The sequence below is a fragment of the Diabrotica virgifera genome, chromosome 8 (genome assembly GCF_917563875.1).
Source record: "Diabrotica virgifera virgifera chromosome 8, PGI_DIABVI_V3a".
Classification (NCBI taxonomy): Eukaryota; Metazoa; Arthropoda; class Insecta; order Coleoptera; family Chrysomelidae; genus Diabrotica; species Diabrotica virgifera.
In genome coordinates, this window is record NC_065450.1 from 145,890,723 (window position 1) to 145,897,507 (window position 6,785).

The following is a 6,785-nucleotide window of genomic DNA, read 5'->3' on the forward strand; positions in this document are numbered from 1 at the left end:
ATATTCTAATGACATTTATCATATACCTATCAGTTTGTTGAGATTGGAGTTTGATACAGTTTTTGAAGAAAAGGAAAGAAGGTTTACTATGGAAAATTAAGGAAAACACTATAAGTGTTGTTTAGTGCCATTTTGTAAAAGTACAAGTTTTCTACGTATTTAAAATAGTTCAAACGATCAAAAACACTTGTGACGTCACATAGCTGTATTTTCTACTGACGTTTATAATGTCTAATTTAAAATTATATACAATTTTGTTTACTTTGTTGGTGCAGAATGTAAACACACAACCATATGACGTCACAACGCGTTTTGGACTATTGTCCTTTTCATGATCATTTTTCAGTGCGTAACAAATGATAGGAAAAAGGGTAAGTCCGTGATAATACACATTTATGACATTTATTCTAACATGATATTTTAGTTAAATCTGACAGTTGTCACATTTTATTTCCAATAAGGAATATGAACAAATAAAATGTGTTTCTTGCATTTATAAAATGGTATTTTCTTTGATTTGTATAGTCTTATAAATTATACAAATTATATTTGTAATATTATTATCTAATTAAAAAAAATTATTTTTTTTAACCTAGAATAATCACTGAACTAGAATAATTACCAAAGTAATCACCGACGTGCCTTTTTTTCTGTCATATACAATTTAATACGTTAGAAAGAAATCGAAAAACTGTGACGCACTGAAAGATGATCATGAGAAAAAGAGTAGCTGCAATAATTTGCATTTACAATCGTCTTTAGGGGCCAAACGGAACACAAAAACAACTTTTTATCTTTGATACATGTTTTAAATTATGTTTTGTTGTGATTTATAACATTTTTTTCGAATTTAAAATTTTATGTAAGTTCCCTATTCGGGAGTGCTCCTCGTAACATTCAACGTGTCTTGTTTTGTTTATTTCTAATCTTAATTGTGATTTTAGTATAATCAAATAAGTCCTTTTAAAAGTTTAAAGCTTCTTTAACCCCCTCTGTGTTTATTGCTTGTTTTAGCGTTTAACACAATTATTAATAAGTTTATATTAAATTTACAATCAAGATGCAGTAGAAATAAACAAACCAAGACACGTTAAATGCTACTAGGACACTAGGAGCACTCCTGAATCATAATTTACAATGTATATGTTACAGTTCAAGTTGATTATCCAGTTGGAGTTGACTCCCAACTAGTTGGAGTCAACTCTAACGGCTGGTTTCAGTAAAAGTTGATTATAAATATAAAATGAAGATTTATATTCAACATTTACTAGTAAAAGTAGACTCCAACTAGGAAAAGTATACTCTTCCCAATGCCATTTAGTAAAGGTTGATTCTGATTCACACAAACAGCCGATTCTAGAAATTAAATGTTACTGAATATGTTCAAATTAGTCTAGGCTGTATCGTCGCTCCCGTTAGGTAAATTACTCCGATTCGATTTTTTGCACAAATTTACTCAAAAAGAGGTCCTTATAACAAATCTACTGGGTGCCAGGCAGTACCTTGATCGATAAATTTTTTTTAGACAAATTCACAAAAATAATTTTTTCACTTCGAACAATTTTTTTTTAGATCATTTGGGTTATTCTGAGCAAAAATAGTTATTTTCCTAACAAGTGCAGAAAGTCATACTTTTCCGCAAGCGACTTCAGTTTGCCGAACGACGCGAAGCAGGAGTTCGGCAAGCAGTCGAGTGCGGAAAAGAGACTTTCTGCAAGCGTTAGGAACAATATTTTTTCTACGAGTCTTTAAGAAATGACCAAATCTTAATCAATTAATTTAATTAATATGAAAATACATACACAAATTAATTCTTTGACAAGGTTGTCAAAACCAAACTTTCAGCATAATTGGTTAGCATGACGACGATATTGGTTTCCATAACGACGATTCAAAACCACTGTTATTGTCTACTGATTTGACTTTCAATATTATGTCAAAATTATTTTATTTCATCGAATTCTCGCGTTAATTTCATTAAAACATGAACACCATAAGATATATTTGAAATAAATTAGTAAATAATATCTAAATATTTGTTTATTGTATGTATTATAATTACTTTAAGGCCATATTAACATATCTAAATTAACACGCGTGCGGAAAAGTAAAACGCGTGCGGAAAAGTAGCACGCGTGCGGAAAAGTAGCACGCGTGCGGAAAAGTAAAACTTTCTAAACTAAAACGCGTTCGCGAAAGTAGACATTTTTGCACGCTCGTAGAAAAAAGGTATTTTGTGATTTTCCTCTAAAATTGATTGTTGTCGAGTTATACGCGATTTAAAATTTGAAAAATGCGAAAATAGCCATTTTCAAGGCTTAATAACTCGGTTAAAATCCATTATTATGAAAGTCAGAAAGTGACCAAATCAAAGTTTATAGCCCCCTCTACAAGATCCAGCAGAAATTTTTGTCACTATTTTATTACTAAGCTTTATCTTTAATTATTAACAATGAGCGCTAAGTGCGTATTAAGCGGCCGTCAATGGTGAGTGCTAAAGAGATGCACCATTCCAGCCGTCCAATGGTGAATCTCACTCGCACTCACATTGACGGCCGCCTCAATACACGGTTAGCGCTCATTGTTGATAATTAAAAATAATATCTTATTAATGAAATAATGACAAAAATTTCTTCGAGATCTTATAGAGGTAGCTTTAATCTTTGATTTTTTTTAGTTTCTGACTTTCATAATATATAATATCGTATGGCATTTTTGCCTTTCGGACAGTTCCGGCGCCAATTACATCTTTAACCCTATTTCAAGTAACTAGTGTCGATGTACCCTAGCCCAGGGAGACCGACGGCTTAACGTGCTCTCCGAGGCACGGTGAGACGGCTCGTGTCATTATTGGAAATGAAAATGGTTTGTCTTTAGCAGGGTTCGAACCCACGTGCACTGGCGTATGAGGCCAGCGATTATGCCGTTACTCCACGGCCGCTCGCTCGACTTTCACAATAATTATCTTTAACCGAGTTATTAAACCTTGAAAATGGTTATTTTGTCGTTTTTCAAATTTTATGTCGCTAATAACTCGACAACAGTCAATTTTAGAGAAAAAAAAAGCCCAAAGGTTTTAAAAAAAAATTTGTACGAAGTGAAAAAAATTATTTTTGCGAATTTGTTTAAAATCATTGTTTATCGCCAAACGTCACTAAAATCATTCATTATTGTACTCATTTGCCCTCATTTTCGGCAGTAAAGTAACACTTTGTTATATTGAAGAAGAAAATTAATCAAATTAACCGAGATTGAATGTAAGTGGTCAATGGCAGCAATCGATTATTTATTGGAGTGAAATTAAAATTTATTTACTTTAATTATTAAAAATATTGTACAAAATTTATCTTATTATTAATAAAATTTATGTCAAAAAGTAAAATTCTGTCGTGTTTCGCAATTATATTCATACAAAATAAATCAAAACGTTACAGATTTAGTAATTAGGTAGCGTTTCCCAACCGGTGGGTCGCGACCCACTAGTGGGTCGCGGGCAGATTTCAGGTGGGTCGCGGCGTGGCTCTTACAGTAGCCGAGTGACGTACAGAGTACAGAATATCATCATGGGTGAGAGATGGCTCGCGAATATGAAAAAACATCAGAAGGTGGGTCGCCAGACATAAAAGGTTGGGAACCACTGAGTAGGTATACAATATTGATAACTATCGATTAAACATCAAAACCGGCCATCATGCAAAAGTCATCTGTCATTACTGTCATTCGAATTTTTTATTTCGTCTGAAATTAAAAAAATTCCTCAAAGTTGTAAGTAAGTGTTAATGTTTTTTATGATTGACGATACAATTTTGCACGCACCACCTCAATACTCTTCATCGAACGCGTCTGTTCCTCTGCTCGTAATATCAGACTCGTTCGATAAAGAGTCACTTTACTCTTTACTGACTGACTTTACTGAAATTGGTTAAACAATTTTTCGACCGCGGTACCGCGTGACACTTTGTGTATTTGTTATAAGGATTGTTATACGGATGCATTTTTTTGAGTAAATTTGTGCAAAAAATCGTATCAGAATAATTTACCTAACGGGGGCGACGTTACAGACTATACTAATAAGTAGTTGAAACGGTCAAAACAAAGAAAAGCACACTCATCAAAAATGCACTTGAGATTCTCGTATAATCAACATTTACTGAATCGATTCAGGAAGAGTCAACTCCAACTAGTAAAAGTTGATTTAAATTTTTAAAATCAACTTTTACTGCTCGTTTCAGTTGGAGTTGACTCCAACTAGTTGGAGTCAACTCTAACTGAGAATCAACTTGGACTGTAACATATATACATTGTAAATCCCAAATCATGATTTTCAAAGTTTATACATTAATTTATGATTCGGGAGTGCTCCTAGTAGCATTTAACATTTAACGTGTATTGGTTTGTTTATTTCTACTGATCTTGATTGTAAATTTAGTATAGGTACTACAATTATTGTAAATCTGGTATACCCATCACCCTATCTATTACCAGAGAACGGCAATTCTCGCCAGTGGCGCACAACCCCCCTACACGCGACACTATATTTATATACACGAAATTTTCGATTTTCTAAATCTGACTGAGTTGTAAATTGAGCCAACTCACATCTTAAAGTTCAGGAAAAGACTCACCCATTCATATGTCAACCATCCATTTTGGTCCAAGGGTGTGGATTTTACGGCCCTTCCTATTTAGACTCTATTTTTCGTTCTCGTCCACAAAACTCCCAAAAACTTCGAAAATTTAAGTCCGACTTTGCGAATTCTAATAGTACTGATCATTACCTTTCCAACGCATGTCTAACTTTAAAAATCGGTTATACCATTCAAAAGTTACCGAGCTCAGAAGTATGACTCAATTTTTATTTAAAAAGGGGAAAATGTTTGTGGATATGTATGTAATGTATGTATGTATGTGTGTGGAAAAGTTACACCCATTTGAATTTATTTTCTGTGTTTGAAGAGGGGGTGAGGGCCGATTCAGAACCGGTGTAGTTTGTGACTTTTGACCACCCATAAGCCAGCTATAAGACTTGGTAGGTACAAAACGGCATATTTTTGGGGGGTATATATCTTCGGTTCAAGAAGAGACAGGAGAACCGCAAATACACCAAATCAATAGTGTTTTTTTTTAACTAAGTTAATGGCACTGGCGTAGCCAAAAGGCCAGTCATGTTTTCTTATAGTTTTATCAACCATTGCTTACTTACACTTACATTTATATACGTGGTACATTGAGTAACAATAATTTGTATACAATACAATATTGGTATGTTAGTAAATGCCTAATGATTTTGTTTGCATATTTTTATTATTTTTTTTTATGTATTTTTTTTGTTTTTTTTTTTTAATTTTTTTATTTTTCTTCGTTTTATTAGGATTTATGTATTTTTTTATTGTTTTGTTTTTTTATATTATTATTATTATTTTTTTATTTTTTAGTACATTTTTTATTTTGTTGTTTGTCTTTTTTATTTATTTTTTTAATTATTTTTTCGGTTTAGGCTTACAATGAAAAAATTTTTTTTGTCTGTCGCAATACTGCTTACAATGTAATGTTAGTAGATTTTACATACTGATATATAATATTATAAATACTATTATCCTCTAATGTCAATAGATTTGAAACATTTATTGGAAATTTCATATTGTAAGATATTAAATTTTGATAAAGCTTGTCAATTTCTAATTTTTTTAAAGGACATTCTAAAATAATATGTTGTAAATCGGCAATTTCATCACAAAGACATTTATTATTATCTAACAAACCTATTTTACATTTATACACGGGAAATAAGGCATGATTACAGCGCATTCGACTTATAATCCGAATAATTGAACGATTACATATATTCTCAAACCATGGTTTGTCCCTTATTTTTGGTTGTATATTCTTAAAAAACTGTCCCTTCTCTCCTAATTCATATTTTAGCTGCCAATTTTCCTTTAGTTCCTTTCGAAAAATTGGAATAAAGTCAGACTCTGGTATTTTTGATCCGAGTATTCTTCCATTTTTCGCACCATTTTTTGCTAAAGAATCCACTTCTTCATTTTCTTCTATACCTGAATGGGCTTTAATCCATGAAATATAAATTTGTTTTCCCATACTTAATACATTGTGATACAATTCCAAAATATCAAGAAGTATATAATTTAAATTAGGATTTAAACAAAGGTTTTTAAGTTTTTCTACAGAACTTTTAGAGTCTGTGAATATAACAAATTTATCATCTTCTTGTTCTAAACACATACTAAAGTCTATTCGCTAGACTTACACCGGTCATGGATTAAGAAAGAAATGAACGAATTTACTGGTCCGCTGTAGTTTGACTATTTACACATGGGCGCAGTAATTTTTTATTTGAGGGGGTTCTTATATAAATCAAATAGTTTTAAATTTTAGGTGTTTGTATAGCCTCAGAAGCCTAAACGACATAATTTCATTATTCTTTATAACAGTTCATTATCCGTAGCCAAAAATCAATATACCTAATATTAATTGTTGCATGAATATCAATATAATAAAAATAAAACAAATTATAACTTATAAAAGGTAGAAGGCTAAACGTTGCTGTATTGTTGATGTTTTAATTTAATCTCTAAAATGGTTTTCTATAAAGTCACAATCAATTTAAGTGATATATTGACGTTGGATGTTTTTAAATTAAAGTCAATTGACGCGTGTAAAAAGCATTTATATGACATTGTAAACTAATTTTAGCTTGTTTTATTCTTTTATCAGATCGCATGTTTTCTATGTTAGTTATGTATATTTTATAGTTTATATGTATA